Raw genomic sequence first — 18,558 nt, 5'->3', positions numbered from 1 at the left:
AATAACAACACACACACACACACAAAACACCCCTCAAAAAAACCAAAAAACCAAAAACAACAACAAAAGAAAAGAAATAAATCACTGATTTGTTGTGTTTCCTAATTTCCTTTGGGTAAATATTCTTCTTCTTTTTATTAAATATATTTTATTGATTTTATACAGAGAGGAAGGGAGAGGGATAGAGAGTTAGAAACATCGATCAGCTGCCTCTTGCACACCCCCTACTGGGGATATGCCCGCAACCAAGGTACATGCCCTTGACCGGAATCGAACCTGGGACCTTTCAGTCCCCAAGCCGATGCTCTATCCATTGAGCCAAACCGGTTTCGGCCCTTTGGGTAAATATTCTTAATCTACTAGGATTGAACCACACTGAAGACAGAGTTGGAAAGCAGTGCATACCACAGCTTCTACCCTGTGAACAGGCTCTGGCACCCATTTGGGTGGGGGAAACAGATAACAGATAAGTCCCACTGAGAGGAATAAAGCAAGACAGACATGATTGACCATGAGTTGTGAAGAGGCTTGCTGTTTTGTTGAGCCATATGGAGTAAGCTCTCTGGGTGAGGTGAGGCATGTAAGTAGAAATAAGAATTAAGGAAAGGTGGGGCATTCCAGGCAGAAGCGTTGTAAGAGCAAAGGCTCTGAGGTAGGAACATGCCTGGCATATTTGAGGAATAGCAAGGAGGCCAGTGTGGCTACGGTGAAGTTCAAGACAGAAAGAACTATGAAGTCAGAGAGGGGCTAGGGGCCTCAGTATTTTGTGCTTCATAAGCCCTGCTAATGATTTGGGCTCTTCTCTAGGGAAATGAGAAGGAAATTGAAGTTTCTGAGCAGAGGAGAAACAAAATCTGACTTTAGCTTTTAAAAGCATCAATGGCCAGTGTTGAGGGTAGACCACAGAGGACAAAGGAAGCATCAGAGAGACCAACTAAATGGCTTTTACAAATATTCCGGGCAGTGTTGATGATAACCAAGTGGTGTAGAGACACATGAGAGAGTCTGAATATATTTTGAGGGTTGAACCACAGGCTTTCTTAATTCATTGATATAAGGCATGAGAAAAATTAAGGATTTAAGGACAGCTCTCATTGTTTTGCCCTGGGAAGGTGGGAAAATTGAGTTTCCATGTCCTGAGATGGGAAGTAATAAGCACCCTTACACAGAAAAATCCAGTTTGGTTTTCGATATTTAAAGTTTGAGATGCCTAATTAGACTTGGCCAGATGATGTCATATTTGGACATACAAATATGAAATTCAGAGGAAATATTGGCCATGAAGTTATAACTTTGATTATTTAAAGCTCAAAGCCAAGTGAGGTCTCCTAAGGTACAAAAGAAAGAGGTCTGTGTCTGAACATTGGCACCTCCATTTAGACTTTGAGGAGATGAGGAGGAACCAGTAAAAGAATTTGAGAATGGAATATACAACAGTAAGGAGGAACCTCAATCAGACACTTGTGGTACACATTCATAGCACATTACTCAGAATAGCTAAAAGGTACCAACAACCTAAACACCCATCATTAATGAGTGGATATACAAAGTATATTATATATATATACAATGGAATATTATTCAACCTTAAAATTAAAATGAAATGTTGATGCAAACTATAATATGGATAAACTTTGAAGACAGTATGCAAGAGCAATAAGCTACACACAAAATGACAAATATTCTACAAATCCCCCTAAATGAGATACCTAGAAGAGGAAATTCATGGAGCCAGAAAATAGAGTGGCAGATTCCATGAGCTGGGGAGGGAGAATGGAGAGTTATTGTTTGGCAGGTACAGACTTTCAGGTAGAAAGGGCTACAAAGTTCTGGAGATGAAAGGTGGTGATGGTTGCACAACACAAAAAGGTAATTTTACCTAATGTCACTCACCTGTACACTTGACAATCATGAAATGCTCAATTTTATGGCATGTATATTTTACCACAATTTAAAAGAAGGAAGCACGTGAGAAATAGTAGCCTATGAGAAGGGACACGAAGTAGGAGAGAGCATATCCTGGACACCTGGAAAACAAAACAAAACAAAATAAAACAAAAAAACCAGTTTGGTTTTCGATATTTAAAGTTTGAGATGCCTAATTAGACTTGGCCAGACGATGTCAAGAAATAGTCATTTTGATAAATAGGTGGAATTTCCTTCTTGCCTTTTTTTTTTTCTTTTTCCTTTTCACTTTGGCATTTCTGTAATTTTACTAATGATACCATTTTATACGTGCTTTAAATTTTCCCTTTGGATCCTCAGCATTTCCTGTTAATACTCAAAATGGGTTATTTATTTAAGGGTTGTCAAATCTCAAATAGCTCCTCACAGACTCTGAATGCCAATATATAAATCTCATAATGAGCTGTTATTTGGACGTTATACAACAGCGGTTTCAATTAATCATCCATGAGGCCTAGAGTTGAAATGAGTGTTTTATTTATTGTCCCCTTTTCTGATCATACGCTGTCTCGCTGATTCTGAACACATTTCACCATTATGGGAAGCTGCAGTCATAAAATTTGATGTAGATGTTTGAGATTTAGGAAAGAAGAAAATCCTTTACACAGCAAAATAAAGGTTTCTATATTTTTCACTCAATTGCTAAAGAGATCTGCCTTTGGTCTATAATGGTGGGTCCAACTAGTTCTTAATTTACCTGACATGGTGCAATAGTTGTGTTTTGGGCCTTTTTTAATTTTTTATTTTTGTCATTTCAAAAGTGTATTTATTTACATCTTTGCTAGATGGAGAAAAATAGGGCTAAAAAAGTCACCAAATTATCCGTGTGTGTATAATGGTTTTGACAGCTAGCTATTCACATTTATCTCCAGATGTAAATTATATGGCATAGTTCTTTTTTTATGTTCCTTAAATTCCATAGATGTCAGTGGTTTCCTTGGAAACAAAAACCCTATACAACTAGTCAGAGATTTGATAGCAGAAATATCAGGTTGTGGAGGGGGCAAGGAATGGTTCCCTTGAATATTTGCCTTTAAAGCTCTTTTGCCTTATCTACTTGCCCCTAACCCTCTCAGCCATTAAGTTAATGGACAAGGGGGAAAAAATAAAGCTATCATTAAAATATAGCATATCTTCTCTAGTGGCAAAGAAGATATAGCATATCTTCTCTTTTTACATTTTTTAAGCAATCGAGAATAGGCTGTCTTTTTGTGATGCTAGTAAATATTCCCCAATTTGAGAAGAGATTGATATGTCTCTTATTAACCATTAAATTTGAGCAGTTGCTCAGTATATATGTGTGCCCATCTATAAAAAACAAGAAACTGAACACGTGTGTGGCTGAATAAAGAGTCTATGCTTTGTATAATAGTAAGCATTTGTCTTAGTACCCTACATGCCAAAGAGTTCAGAAGGTCCCTGGAGGGTAGTGGAGAAGGGATGGGGAGGCCTCAGTTCTGTCAAGGGGAAATAGTGGGTGAAAGACACGGCAGCCAAGAGCACTCTCATTGTTGGCCAGAGTGGACCCCTTGTTGAAGACAGGATTAGAAGGTTGTGGCTCATGTGATCAGTGCTTCTGACTAGCATAATTTGCATCTAAATCTAATTCTACATGCAATGGTACACAGTTGTACTTTGGAATATTTTACAATTAATTCTTTGAAATGCAATAACAGGCCACCTTGTGGATATATCTGATACTCATTTCTTAGATTAATTCTACCTAATGAGCTGCTCTCTAAGCCAGGGTTTTCAGTCTTGGGTTCTATGTAACATAGAAGTATGAGAAGCACTTGGGGAGCTTTTAAAATCTCAATGTCCAGACCACACCCAGATCCATTAAATCAAAATGTTTATTGTGGGGCTCAAGCACCAATATTTTCTTTAAAGCTCCCCAGAGAGCCCTGCACTTAGCCAAGGTTGAGAACCATTATTCTAAGTAAAGAGAGCACCACTTACATGGAGACTGGAAGTCTGAGATCAGGGCATCAGCAGGGTTCTTCTGAGGCCTCTCTTTTTGGGTTGTTCATGGTCATCTTCTCCTTTTGTTTCCACATGTTCCACCTTCTGTACCTATCTGTGTCCTAATTTCCTCTTCGTATGAGGGCATCTGTTACATTGGATTGGAGCCCACTCTAATGACCTCCTTTTAAGTGAATTATCACTTTAAAGACTTTGTCCCCAAATACAGTCACATTCTGAAGGACGGAGTAGGTCTTCAATGTATGAATTTAGAGGAGAAACATCAAGTCCAAAACAGTATTTCCTCATTACATTATAAAACCAAATTTATAATTTACTTTTCTAAATGAATAGTATTGTAGGATTGTTTCACAGTAAGTTGACTTTTTCTTTATTTTATAATCAATATGATTGTCAAAGTGGATAGAAATGTGTAGTGGGATTCATTTCAGAAGTAAACATTATTGTTTTGTTCAGAGTGCCTCTATTGCAGAAAGGGTTTTTTCTCTTATTATCAGCACATCCATACTACTCCAGAGCACCTGATATGTGTCTTTATGCATTATAAGTGCCTAAGGGCTTATAGACATCGAATACATAACTTCTTGGGTCAAGTTGCCAAGCCTCAAAGCCAATAACTGGTTATATAACTCAGCCAGTTATTCCACATCTCTCAGACACTTTCCCACCTGCATTTTGGAAACAATCTCCTTGTTTGTTTATCTGATTGCTATAAGGATTCAATGATAAAATGCATGCAATTCTGATATTTAAAACTACCGGAGGAAATCTATTTTTAATGTATTAACTGTAGAAAAAGAAAATTGAAGCACATTTATCTTTGCAGCCAAATACCTGCCCTCAGAGGACCATTATAGCAACCTATTCTACTGAGACTTACAGTTCTTATTTAGAAATCTGTCCAGATTTGCAGTTGAGTACATTTCCCCCACAATCAAAATAATTTTAGAGCAATTTACTTTTAGTAAGAAAGCTTGACATCTTGTTCTGCACTTCGAGCTGTTGAAACAAAATCTGAAGCTCTAGTTTGAAATGCAGGAACAGCTTTTGGGGTTGAAGAGAGCCAGATCAAATCCCAGTGAACAAATTATCTGAGAGATCACAGGAAGGTTTCTAGGTTTTTCTGTGGGAGTGATAACACCTTCTGTATAGGGTTGCCTGCTGAATAGATTATGGTTGGTAACTAGACAGATTGTAACTTGGGACACACCTTAGAAGCTCACTTATTGCTATTTAACTCCCTGCCTACCTTAGGCCTTAGTTCACTTTCCATTTAAGCTTTTTAGCACTCAGTGAGTCTGATAATTAAACATCTATATTACTTGAACTTCTTTCTTTTTGCAGTTTAGGTTGTAAAGTAAGTTGGCATGTATTGTAATTTGACATATGGTCCAATTGGGGAAAAACTAGAATGTAATTTGACACAAGGTATAAAGGGAGAAAAAGTCTGAGGACTTAAAGTTATATTCATGTCTACCCTGGAGTTATTGTAAAAATTAAATAATGTACCTACCTGAAATGGGTTAGCCAACCATAGAGTAATGCTAATGTGTGTGGTTGCTTGCTATAGTGGACAGATTTAAGAGTAAGTACTAGTTTATTCTGAGAAATTCACTTTTATCATCTTAGAATGGAAAATAGCTAAAATTTTCTAAATTCCTTCTATTTGCCATAAAAACATGAAATCGTAAAAGGTAGACTTTGGATGTGATACCCAACACATAGTAGGTATTTGTAAAAAAGCTAAAGGACTTCATCACCACCAAACCAGAATTATATGAATTGCTGAAGGGGGTTCTTTTGGAAGAGAAAGTAAATAAAGATAAAAACTATGAACAACAAATACGTAACTATCAACAAGTGAATCTAAAAACCAAAAATTTTTTTTTTTAAATCTGATGAACAATATTAACTGTTGAATATAATGGAATCAGAGGTATGGAAGGGTAGTGAACTGATGATTCTCTGGGAAAAGGGGAGATGGGAAGAGACTGAACATAAACTGTGCACCTATGGATGAGGACAATGATGGGTGGGGAAAGGGCAGAGGGTGTGGTGGGAACTTGGTGGAGGGGAGCAACGGAGGGGGGGGGGAAAGGAACATCTGTAATAATATGAACAATAAAGATTTATATATATAAAAAAAAGAATGAAAGAATACTTTCACCGAAGTTTTCTCTCTTTCCAGAAGGTAAATTCTGTTAATATAATTAGCTATTTAAATGTGAAATCTCAAGAGCCTGAAGAAATATTTTTGTCTTATATATAAAAAGTAGCAACTAAAAGTCAAAATAATGTAATAAAATATTTGCCACTTGACAGATCTTTGTTAATAGCAGAAACAATGTGTGAGTGTGTGTGTGTGTTTTTTTTTTTAAGACAACCTAAATTAATGTTCTTAGAGTTTTCTAGGAGATGAAAAACCACACTTTATTTGTTGCTATTTAACTGTGAAACAGGATCATTGGGTCTCACAAGTCAGAAAATTCACCTTTTAGTCTCACACACCAGGATGTTTTCTCTGTACTTCATCATCCAGATGTTTCTCGGCTTTTTAATTTGAACCCCCAAATTACTGATTTCAGGTAAGACCAGTGGGGCTGGAAGAATTGCTTATCACTCTTGGCCATGAATGGGAGTGACACTGTGAAGAGTCCCATTATTTTCTCCCATGGGCTGGGAATGCCTTTTCAAAAACAACTAATTCATTAACCAACATAGTTCCTTGGAATACTGGTACATGCTATGAGATTGAAAGAATTTTGGGAGATACTGGGGTTCTTTGTTATAGGAGTTCTAAGAGGCTTTCTTAGGTTGGACATGGATTAGGATTATTGTCCATTCCTATTTGATGATGGGCCTTTTTGTCAAGAGTATCTCAAAGGATTAATGTCCTACTGAATTCACTTTGGTAAATGTTTCTATAGTCTGTACTTAAGACATTAATCGTACACTCCACATTGTGACTGAACACCAGTTTAAGAATGAGGCTTATTTCCACAATAGTGCAAATGCCTAATTAAAGATGTTTAAAGACCAAGTTCTTGGGTGATCCACACTAGAAAAGTCTTCCTTTTCTTAAAACTCGCTTGATCATATACAGTTGAATTTTATGTGGTATTATATCGATTTACTTTTAATGTTAAACTCTATTAGCATTCGTCTCACTTATTTTTCCCATATTTAGTCCTTGGCTACGACAAAAAGCCATCAGTATTGCCAATATATCATTCAAAACACAAGAATTTTATAACTTCCCCAGCAGCTGGAATGCAGTTTGACCTTTAGGCCAGCATCATGCATGTACACAACAACTAGGATCAGACTCCTATAACAGCTCTCTCTAGAGATACTTTCCTGTGGTTTACATCTTATCACTTGTCTGAAATTGATGCCACTTGGGTTCCTAGAAGGATCTGAAGTTAAGATAAAGTTTGAATTGAGGTTAATTTGAAAGGGATCAGTCATTTGTAAAAGCCATGGATAACTTCTTCCTGGTTCCCCTGTAGGTGTGTGTGTGTGTGTGTGTGTGTGTGTGCGCGCGTGTGTGTGCGCGCGTGCGTGTGTGAGAGAGAGTGTTAGAGAGATGCTATGCCCTGCGATCTATGCTTTCACTCTGGCCACAGTCAGTTACTTAACCTCCACATATCTTGGTTTCTTCAACCATAAAATGAAGTTCATAATACAATTTCCCTGGGTTGTTAGAAGGATTAAAGGCCATAAGACATATTCTCTGATCTGCACTTTGTAATTGGTAGTTGTTCTATCCCTAAAACTAAAGGAGATTATGCAGATGTTTAATAGACTTGAAGTCTAGGTCATTTGACAAATTAGACTCTTGGCTACATCAGCTGTAGTCTCTACTTCTTCCCTTAAATATTTACATTTGCTACGTATATTAGGCAGGCATTTCACTCTGTCAAAGTTTTCACTTTTCATCATATCTTGACCACTTTTAAAAAAAGCTTGCTTATTATTTATATTTTGAAAACACTAGGTAATATTTAAATTTTTCATTGAACATTTCTTTACTAGGGGGTTTAGGATTGGTAATAACTGGTTAAAATTGTTTTCCAACATAATTTTTCTTTTACAAATGTTAATTAAATATGACATTTCATGTCTTTAGTTGAAATTAAATGTCATAGTTGTAAAAACTTAAATGTCATCTTTTATCTGTGTATGAATTACATTTGCTTTTACCCTTACAGTATCTTAGTGTAAATTTAGTGAGTTAGAAAAGAAGTATCACGGGTTGGGATATATATAAATAATTTGGGAAATTAAATAGAGGCTTGATTATTTTTACTATTTGATAAATATCTACTTTATAAAAAGGAGTTAATGAGAAAGATCTATTTGGGGTACTCTGAAAACATGTTTCTGTTTTAATCAGTTTACATTCATGCAGTTTTGTTTGAAGATTAAAGATTCTTTTGAAGGCATTGTCTACATATTTTTACTCACAAATATGGATACCAGATGAAAATCTTAAAAAATTAATTTAAGATCTAATATTAATACTGTCTCACACATGTACCTAATAATATGAAATACCTGAATAATGATAATAAAATTTTGTTTACACATTGTTAAAGTTCGTACTGTTGTCAAATAAATTATCAGTGCATAATATTGAAAAAGGATAATTCTTACAGAACTTAAACTAAAAATAGATCACTGAGATATTTCACATGAGTTAGTGGTTGATAGAATTTTTGGAAAGTATATTAAAGAATAAATTGTGCTAGTAATAACACTCAATATTTAATTTTATGGCCAACTGCTCAAACTTTCATGGTTACAGTTGATAGTTCTTAAGTCAGATAATTTATTTAAAGGATGCTAGAGCATTTGAAATACTGTGGAAGTATAGCTAGTCTTCTTATTTTTCCATTAAAAAGATAAAATTATTATTCTTGTGTGCAAAATACAGTCACACTATATCAATTCTTAGCTCTGTAAATAATTTCTTCCTGATTCTTAACTTTTCTACATTATTCTAAAATCTTTAAGTAAATTCTTAAAATGTTCCAAGTAACTTGAAAATCAAGTTTCTTCTAATCACTTTCGTAAATATTCTGCTTTTAATTTGCCTATATTCGTGCCCAATTCAAGATTATAAATAAAAAAACCTATGAAGTTATAAAAGAAAAATAATATGTTGAGCTGAGCCATGCTTTGCCTTTGTAAGATGATCTAGTTTCTCTGGCAACAAGATGTTAGACAATAAATCACGTAGAATCTATGTAATCAAAACCATATAGTTGCAGAGGCAGTGGGAGCCGGAAGTTCAGGAGTGTCATCGACTGTGTTGGTGGCATCTTTGCTGCAATTGTGTGGCCTTGTTAACTCAAGACATAAGTTCAAACTGTGGTGAATCCAAGACATTAAAAATATTGTGTTTAATCCTAACAAAACATATTGTTTTATGAGCATTAGTTGGTATTAGTTGCACGTGGCAAACTTTCATGCACAATTAATTCTAGCTCTATATTGGAACACTAGAATTATGCTTCCTTGTCTCTAAATAAATCCTTTTGATTGCCTGACTGAGATGAGAAAACCAATTATTTGATGGGCCAGTCTGAATTATTGCCTTAATAAAGGCCCAGTTAACAAAACTGAGGGCTTGCATAAACAATCACGTAAGATCAAGATGGGAGGGCGATGGAAAGGATATCTGTCTTTAATTTTGTCAACATCTGAAGCTACTACGAAAAACTTCTTATATGTGGGATCTATGAAAGCAAAGCAATTGAACAAACAAAACAAAACAAAACAAAAACCAGAAACTTAAGAGGCCAAAGGAATGGTTGCCAGAGGGGAGAGGAATGGTGGGTGAGTGAAATAATGAAGGGGAATATAGTCAATAATATTGTGATAAGTTTGTACAGTGACAAATGATTACTGGAATTAGTAAGGTGATCACCTTGTAAGGTATGAAAATGTCAAACTACTATATTGTACACATAAAATTAATATAATTAATATAATATTATATACTGATTATAATTTAAAAATGATTAAATGGCAAATCTTATTTCACCTATATTTTACCACAATAAAAAACCAAAACAATTGAAAAAAAATCTTTGAAAAAATAGAAAGTCAATAAATTGCTTTAGAGCTTGAATTATTTCAGATATACAAAAGAAGTCATGAATTTATTTCCCAAAAGTTCTGTTGTCACTTATTAATTTGCATAAATGACATTAAATCATTCACTTAACATGATGTCTTGAGCATAGCCATGATGCTAAATATATTTATCAATTTGTCATTCAATAATAATCTATTGATTTGAAATTATATCAATTAATTGCCATTCTTTTACTTTTGAATAGTTACAAAATTTCTATTTTATTTTTGTTACTATAAGTTATACTGTAGCAAATATCTATCTTATTTTGGCATTTTTATTATATTTTTCTTTTTTAAAATGTAGTCTTAACAGCTATTACCTGTCCAAATCAACCTGATTTATACAATACTAGAGGCCTGGTGCACGAAATTCGTGCATGGGAGGGGGGGTCCCCTCAGCCCAGCCTGCACTCCCTTCAATCTGGGACCCCTTAGGAGATGTCCGACTTGCTGGTTTAGGCCTGATCCTGGGGATCGGGCCTAAACAGGCAGTCAGACATATCCCTCTCACAATCCTGGACCACAGGCTCCTAATCACTCACCTGCCTGCCTGCCTGGTCACCCCTATCTGTGCCCCCCACCCCGCCTGGTTGCCCCCAACTGCTCCCCTCCCACCCCTAAATGACCCCTCTGCTGTCCTGGTCACCCCTCACTGCCTCCCCCTGCCAACCTAATCACCCCAACTGCCCCTGCCAGCCTGGTCACCCCTATCTGTGCCCCCCACCCCGCCTGGTTGCCCCCAACTGCTCCCCTCCCCACCAGCCTAGTCACCCCTCATGATCCTCCTCTGGCCTGGTCACCCCATGCAGCCTGCTGTTCAGTCATTTGGTTGTTCCTCACTAACCCCACTGCTGGCCTAGTGGCAGGCAGCCATCTTGTGATGGTGTGATGTTAATTTGCATATTACCTCTTTATAATATAGGATTATAGGGATCTTCCTCATTTTTTCTCCTTCCATGTATGTATTTCTCATAGTGACCATTCTGATTCCTATTGCATCAATATATTTACTTCTTTGTTGCAGTCTATACAAATACTTTCAGAATAAAATTACTAGTGCCACTAATAACAAATATGCTAGAGAAAATTTGACATCTCTTTGAAGTTGTCTTTGTTTCTTAGAATATTTCTTACTAAAATAATATGTTCCAAATTTATTGAAATTATTTTCTAGAGTTATAATTTGCTATACAGTAGGATTCATTTATTTATAGTTATTGAATTTCAGAAAATGCTAGTCTTCATCCTTTTAATTAAATTTATATTTTAAAAATGTAAAATATTTCTGAGGTTCAGGATTCAATTGAATTTATTCATTTATAATATTGAATTTATCAATTCATATATATGTATATATATGTATATGTATATATGAATACTCAGAGTAGGCTCACTTCCATCCATATCTCTTTTACTCCATTAGTATCCATCTTATATTTTTTCCTTCCCATTTTCTGTTTGCAAAAATAAGCAAGAATATACACACAGTTAGCTGGTCCCTCTTACATCATTTAATAAAAGTTAATCTGTTCTCAATGATTTAAGTTGCTACTTTTTCAAAATATATATAAAATATCCTATCTTTCTTGCACAAATGTAGCATTTTATCTGTGCATTTTTACAGCTTGCCTTTTTTACTTAATGTAACCTCAAAAGCATTTCATATTGCTCCTAGTGTTCTTTTTCATTCTTTTATAAATATCTTTGCACTGCATGGTGGACTATATTATATCAGTCTCCTGTGGACGAGCATTTAGGTTGATGTGTATATGAGGCTACAATGAACAAAATGAAATGAAACAACAAAACAAAATAACTTTATGTATGGCCTTGGCTTACAGGTGCAAAGGGTGAAGGCAAATTCCTAGGATTGTTTACGTTGCTAACCTCTTCTTCATAGTTTTTTTTTTCTTTTCTTTGCTTTGTTTTGATTTGACCATTTTCTGTTCCTCCTGCAATGAATTAAGGTGATGTTTGTCTTCTTACCTTCGGCCTTACCACAAATTATAGTGTCAGGGTTTTTAAATGATTTTGCCATTTCAGTAAGAGGTGCTATTAGTGTGTATTGCTCTTACCTTATGGGAAATTAAGCATCCTTTCATATATTTAAGGGCCATCTATAATAATAAAAGTGTAATATGCTAATTAGACTGCACAGCCAAATGACCTGCCGAACATCATTTCCGGATGTTCTTCCAGATGAAGCCACTGCAGTGGGGGCTGAGGGAGAGGCAGTTAGGGGCTATCAGTCAGGCAGTCAGAGTGGTTAGGGATGGTCAGGCAGGCATGCAGAGTGGTTAGGGGTGATATGGCAAGCAGGTGAGCAGTTAGGAGCAATCAGGCAGGCAGGCAAAGGGCTTAGGGGTGATCAGTCAATCAGGCGATTGGTTAGAGGTGATGAGGCAAGCAGGCAGAATGTTTAGGGTCAATGAGGCAGGCAGGTGAGCTGTTAGGTTTGATCAGGCAGGTAGACAGAGTGGTTAGGGGCAATCAGGCAGGCAGACAGAGGCAGTTAGGGGCAATCAGGCAGGCAGGCAGTTAGGGACTATCAGGCAGGCAAGTGAGTGGTTAGGGGGATCAGGCAGGTGAGTGGTTAGGGATGATGAGGCAGGCAGGCGGAGAGAGAGGTTAGAGGTGATGAGGCAGGCAGGCAGAGTGGTTTGGAGCTATTAGGCAGGCAGGCAGGTAAGCAGTTAGGAACCTGAGGTTCCGAATTGTGAGAGAAATGTCTGACTGCTAGTTTAGGCCCTGTGGGATTGGGTCTAAATTGGCAGTTGGATATCCCCTGAAGGGTCCCAGACTGCCAGAGGGTGCAGGCTGGGCTGAGGGACTCCCGCACCCTTCCACTCATGTATGAATTTCGTGCACCAGGCCTCTGGTATGTATACATTTCTCTATGAATTTCTCTTCATGTGTACTTTGTACATTTTTCTGCCTGCTGTTTGGCCTTCCTTTCCTCCTTAATTTTTTAGAACTCTAGAATTAGCTCTTTATCATTGGTAAATGTTATCCCATTTTCTCTTTTGCCTTCTGAATTTTCCATGTAAGTTTTCATTTGTATTTTTATATAATCAACTTACTAATATTTTCTTTTATTTCTTTTTGATTTGTAGCTAAAGAAAGTCATTTTCATATCTAGTCTATAAAAAAATTTACTCATAGTGTTTTTCTATTATGGTTTCATGCTTTTATTTTTGAATACTTGATCATCTAGGACTTTTCTATGTTGTATCCTATAAAGGATGGATCTAATTTTATCTTTTTCTAACTTTATATCCTGTTGTCACAACACTTTCTTTAAAGTCCTTTTTTTGCCCTAATCAGGTATCCAGGTGCTCCAATATCACTTAAGAAACCAATTGTACCTCTTTTCCTACTTGCTATCTAGTATGTGTCAACACCATTTATTATAAAGTCCAGCTTTTGTACCATTTATTTAAAAGTCCAATTTTTGTCCTAGTGAGTTGAGATGCCATCTCTTTCATATACAGTATTTCCATATATACCTGCGTCTGCTTCTAGGCTATTTATTTTATTCCACTTTTCAGTCTGACTATTGATCCATACTTTAAACTCAAATTCTATGAAAGAATGTTCTTATTCCATAATAACAAAATAATTAGAAAAAAATATATATAGTTATTATCAATCCATAATGTCTACTAAATTTTGCTCTCAATATTATTCTTTTCTTTCCTATTAATAGCTTTTCCCCATCGAAAAATTATTTTTCCTAAGACAATTTTGTTTATTGCATGTAATATATGTAGCTGCAGCAAGCCATTTTCTAATTTTTAAAAATACGTTAAAATTTTTATTTTTAAATATCCCTAGAAAATAACACACAAAACCATTATCAGTTAAGCAATTGGCATTATCATGTAAATTAACTACAAGGTTCAGGGGGAAAAAATAAGAAAAGAACATTATGGTTACTCTGTCTTATATATTCGACTTTTAGAAATCTATGCCATCATTGAGCTGTTCATTCTATAATTTCTGAGCATATTTTATGTAAAAAACAAAAAACAAAACTCCTGTGCATTATTCATGTTGACAGTCCATTTAAAAAGTTGTTAAACACGAGGGAGCACATGAATGCTGCCTCTGCCCTGTGCTTTTTAAGCTTATCTGTTGTGTAGGATAGAAATCTTGCATACTATCAGACGTTTTCTTACATTCTTGACTACTTGCAGTGGCATAGGAAGCACCTTAGCTGCATTATGTGGGTGAAAATGTCACATTTTCTGATTGTACTTTTATCTAAGGATGCTGAGAACTGTCAGGTTCACTTCCTCACTGTTAGAGATGCCCCAAGTTGAGTCTTTTCTGTGAAATGAATGCCATGAGCAGCAGCTGTCTGCGGCTTGTCTGTCTGTACTCCTCTCTGAGCCAGAACTTTTCTTGACAGTGATTACCAGGAACATAGCCATTCTTGCCATTTATGACCCTTGGCACATGCAAATCAAATGCTATTACCCATTCGAGTTGCAGTGGAATAGGCCTGGTTGAATGTATTAAAATTGTTTCTATTTTTTGAAAATATAACTCACACATCTACGAAAAACTAAATTCTAACAGTGTTAAAGGTTATCATTTAAAGTATACTCTACTCTCCCTACTCATTTTTTTCAGTTTCTTTCCCAGAGGCAACAATTCATGGTTGTTTCCTGTTTTTATTTCCCAAGAAATGATGCACAAACCTGCCCTTTTCAAAACATTTTAAAATTGTACATAAATGGGGACATACTATTGTTAATGCAGATTGAATTTCTCTGTCACTAGTGGGGGTGGGATTCTCGGGCTGCCACCTGGAATGAGCGCTTCCAGAGACCCCATGGGAGGATGAGTTATGGTAAAAGGCTTTATCTTCCTGGAGTTACATTTCTCGGGTTATCAAGTCCCATGCCTCTTGGCCCAGACCTGAAAAACATGTATAGCTGGGCTTTTAGTGGAGCTGAAAGGGAAACCAGTGTCCAGAGTTTCAGTTTCATGGTGGAATTGAGTCCAGTTAGGCTAATCACAGTCCATAAGTTTATTGTGTGGGTCTCACATGACCTTGAGCCCAGTGGGCTGAGAGCTTGGATGGAAGGTATGGGGATAGATTGGCAGGGCTTTACAGCAAAGGTAGCATGTAAATGGAATTTTGGTAAAGGTGCAGAAATGAGACAGGAAGCTCCTTGCTTATGTGGTCATTTCCAGACCCCAATCTAGACTCAATTTTGAAGCTAAATTTTATTCAGCACCTAGAATAAATATTTCTAGGGACATTCAATATTGTTTGCAGACTGCACTTATGTGGGAAGGAGGTACTATTAACTCATTTGCATATGTCTTAATTTGAAATTTGATTGCTTTATTGGAAATTAGGACCAATTCTTTCTCGTGAATTAAGAACTGGGGGCTGTCTATAATTTCATTTATTTAGAATCTATCCTATACTTTGTGCCATAAATCAGTCTTTTGGGGGCTCATAAGTGTTTATATACAGATAGAAATTGTCTACATTTTATTTCTGTTTTAGTAAGTGAAAAATGTGACATTAATTTTGTTGAAGAATAAAACTATTTTATCTTTGCAGACAAGCTGTAAGAAATATTGCCAGTCAACTTTCATTATAATAAACTAGAGGCCCGGTGCATGAAATTTGTGCATTTGGGGAGGAGGGCTCCCTTAGCCCAGATTGCCAGAGAGTGCAGGCCAGGACAAGGGACCCCACCGGTGCATGATCAGGGCCAGGGAGGGACTTGGGAGTTTTGGCCAGTCAGGGGGAGGGACCACGGGAGGGCTCCAGGTCATGTCCAGACCATCTTGCTCAGTCCCGATTGGCCAGACCCCAGCAGCAAGCTAAACTACCAGTTGGAACATCTGCCCCCTGGTGATCAGTGCACATTATTGCCAGAGGTTGAGCTGCCTTAGCATATTATTAGCATATTATGCTTTGATTGGTTCAGTGGATGACTGGACGACTGGACACTTAGCATATTAGGCTTTTATTACATAGGATTAGAAGCCTGGTGCACACACTCATGCATGGGTGGGGTTCTTAGGCCTGGCCAGCAATTGAGGCTGGGAAGGTGAGAGGGTGGCTGGTCAGGGGGCAGGGCCTCGGGAGTTTGGCTGGCTGATCCCCCCCCCCCACACACACACACTGATTGGGGCCAAATAGGGGGGCCAGCCTGCTAAGGGGAAGGGGCCTCAAGAGATTGCTGGCTTGGAGGAGGGACCGCAGGAGATTGGCTGTGGGATTAGCTCTTGCATTGAGTATCTGCTCCATGGTGGTTAGTGCGCATCATAGCAACTGATTGATCAGTCATTTGATCATTTGGTTGCTTAGGCTTTTATATACGGAGATTAGTTTTGTTGATGGAAAGAATATTCTCTGCTAAGAGTTAACAGACCTACCGGTAAGTTTTGTTTCAGAGTTTTGGCCATATATCTGTATATCTGTGGGCCCAAAACCAGTTGTCCTCAGTTTCCAATTGCATATAATTAAGAATAAAAGTCATAGGTTCTGCCCTAGCCAGTTTGGCTCAGTGGATAGAACATCAGCCTGCAGACTAAAGGGTTCCAGGTTTGATTCTGGTAAGGGCATGTGCCCAGTTTGTGGACTTCATTCCCAGTAGGGGGCGTGCAGGAAGCAGCTGATCAGTGATTCTCTCATCATTGATGTTTCTATCTCTCTCTCCCTCTCCTTTCCTCTCTGAAATAAATAAAAATATATTTTAAAAATGTAGGTTTTTTCTGTTCTGAGACTGGCTTTAACCAATCTCAGTTTTTCCCTGTAATATTGAATGCTTTTTATTTGTCTGTGTAAAGCACATCTCCTAGTGTTGACCTAAAATAAGAGTTTAAAAAAGTACATAGCACAGAAATAAAATGGTCAATTACCAAGCTTTGGTTGCATTTCATTTCTTTTTTTCTTTCTTCCCTACTCTTCTGAGAATCAGGATATCAAGTTCCTTGGAAAACTCTAAAATTCTATGATAGTTTTATACTTTAGGCTTATTATATGCATCAGGGCTTTCTCCACAGCACCTGTTTCTCTTGATGACAAAGTCTCCTTCACTATATCCCAGCTAGAGATGTAATTTGGGTTTCTCCAGAAAGATGCCCGAGCAAGTCTGTGGATACGGATCCACAAAGATCCAATCATGGAAGGACCTTGAGTATTCCAGAATTTTGCCTGTAGATATTTGAATATTTTTCTATCAAATACTTTTTATTTCAAAGCTTAAGCTTTCTCTAATCTTTCTTGTGATATATTAAAATTCCTTATCACATATGTCATTGTCCTTTTGAATCTATTGCTTAATAAGAAAATATGTATTATATGAATAAGGTCTAATAAGTCATGCTCTTCAAAATACTGCATTAAAGAGGAATGGGTAAAATATTTTCCTGGCTGTTATATCATTTTTACTACTAATGAGGGAAAATTTATTTTGTGACAGTGAAACCATTTGATTCTGCATTTTGGTAGTAATCTGATATGATGGCTAGGGTAGCAGCATTCTGTGATTTGAAGAGTCTAAATTTAAAAATAATAAAGATCCTTTTCATTATCCTCCTCCAGAAATATTAGTATTGATTAACGGTATTTTTTTAAAAGCAAGTCTCAATTCTTTCCAAGATATATTCAGTATTGGGTCCATAAAGCATATAATATTATGGAAATATGATTATAACATTTAAAAATAGCAGAATTAGCCTTGGCCAATTTGGCTCAGTGGATGGAGTGTTGGCCTGCGGACTGGGGGGGTCCCTGGTTCGATTCCAGTAAAGGGCATGTACCTTGGTTGTGGGCACATCCCCAGTAGGGGATGAGCAGGAGGCAGCTGATCTAAGTTTCTCTCTCATTGATTCTAACTCTCTGTCCCTCTCTCTTCCTCTCTGTAAAGAAAAAAAAATCAATAAAATATATTAAAAATAAATAAATACAAATGGCAGAATTTTTCCTAGCTGGTTTTGCTCAGTGGATAGAGCATTGGCCCAAGGACTGAAGGATTCTAGGTTTGAGTCTGGTGAAGGGCATGTACCTCAGTTGCAGGCTGGATCTTGGGCCCTGTTCTGTCAAGGAATGTGTGTGAAGCAACCAATCTATATATATATATATATCTCACATCAGTATTTATGTTTCTTTCCCCCAGCCTTAAATAATAAATATAAAATTTTTAACTCCTAAAAATACAAATAAAATTTTGGGGGAAAAAATCAATGGAAAAATATCCTCAGGTAAGTATTAATTTTTTTTAAGGCAGAATTCTTGTTGGTTATGGCTAGAAGACTAGTGTTTGGGATCTATATAAAATACCAAACTGCAATTTTTGAAATCATGTATGTCAGTTCTTTTTTAGCAAAAAGAACACTATCTCTCTTCCTTAATTCCTAACTCGCCCTTGCCAGACCAGTTTTCTCTTATAATTTCAGAAATACTTTCTTCAGCAAGCATTTAAATGGTGATTC

General features: G+C 36.8%; 1 protein-coding gene across 2 annotated transcripts in view; it reads left to right on the top strand.

The window, feature by feature from the left end:
- Positions 1-18,558, top strand: part of PLCB1 (phospholipase C beta 1) — a 609,995-nt gene that overhangs the window by 219,446 nt on the left and 371,991 nt on the right. The window lies entirely within an intron of this gene.

This window comes from Pipistrellus hanaki (assembly GCF_964339955.1).
Source record: "Pipistrellus hanaki genome assembly, chromosome: 6".
NCBI lineage: Eukaryota > Metazoa > Chordata > Mammalia > Chiroptera > Vespertilionidae > Pipistrellus > Pipistrellus hanaki.
This window is presented reverse-complemented; position numbering and strand designations above follow the sequence as displayed.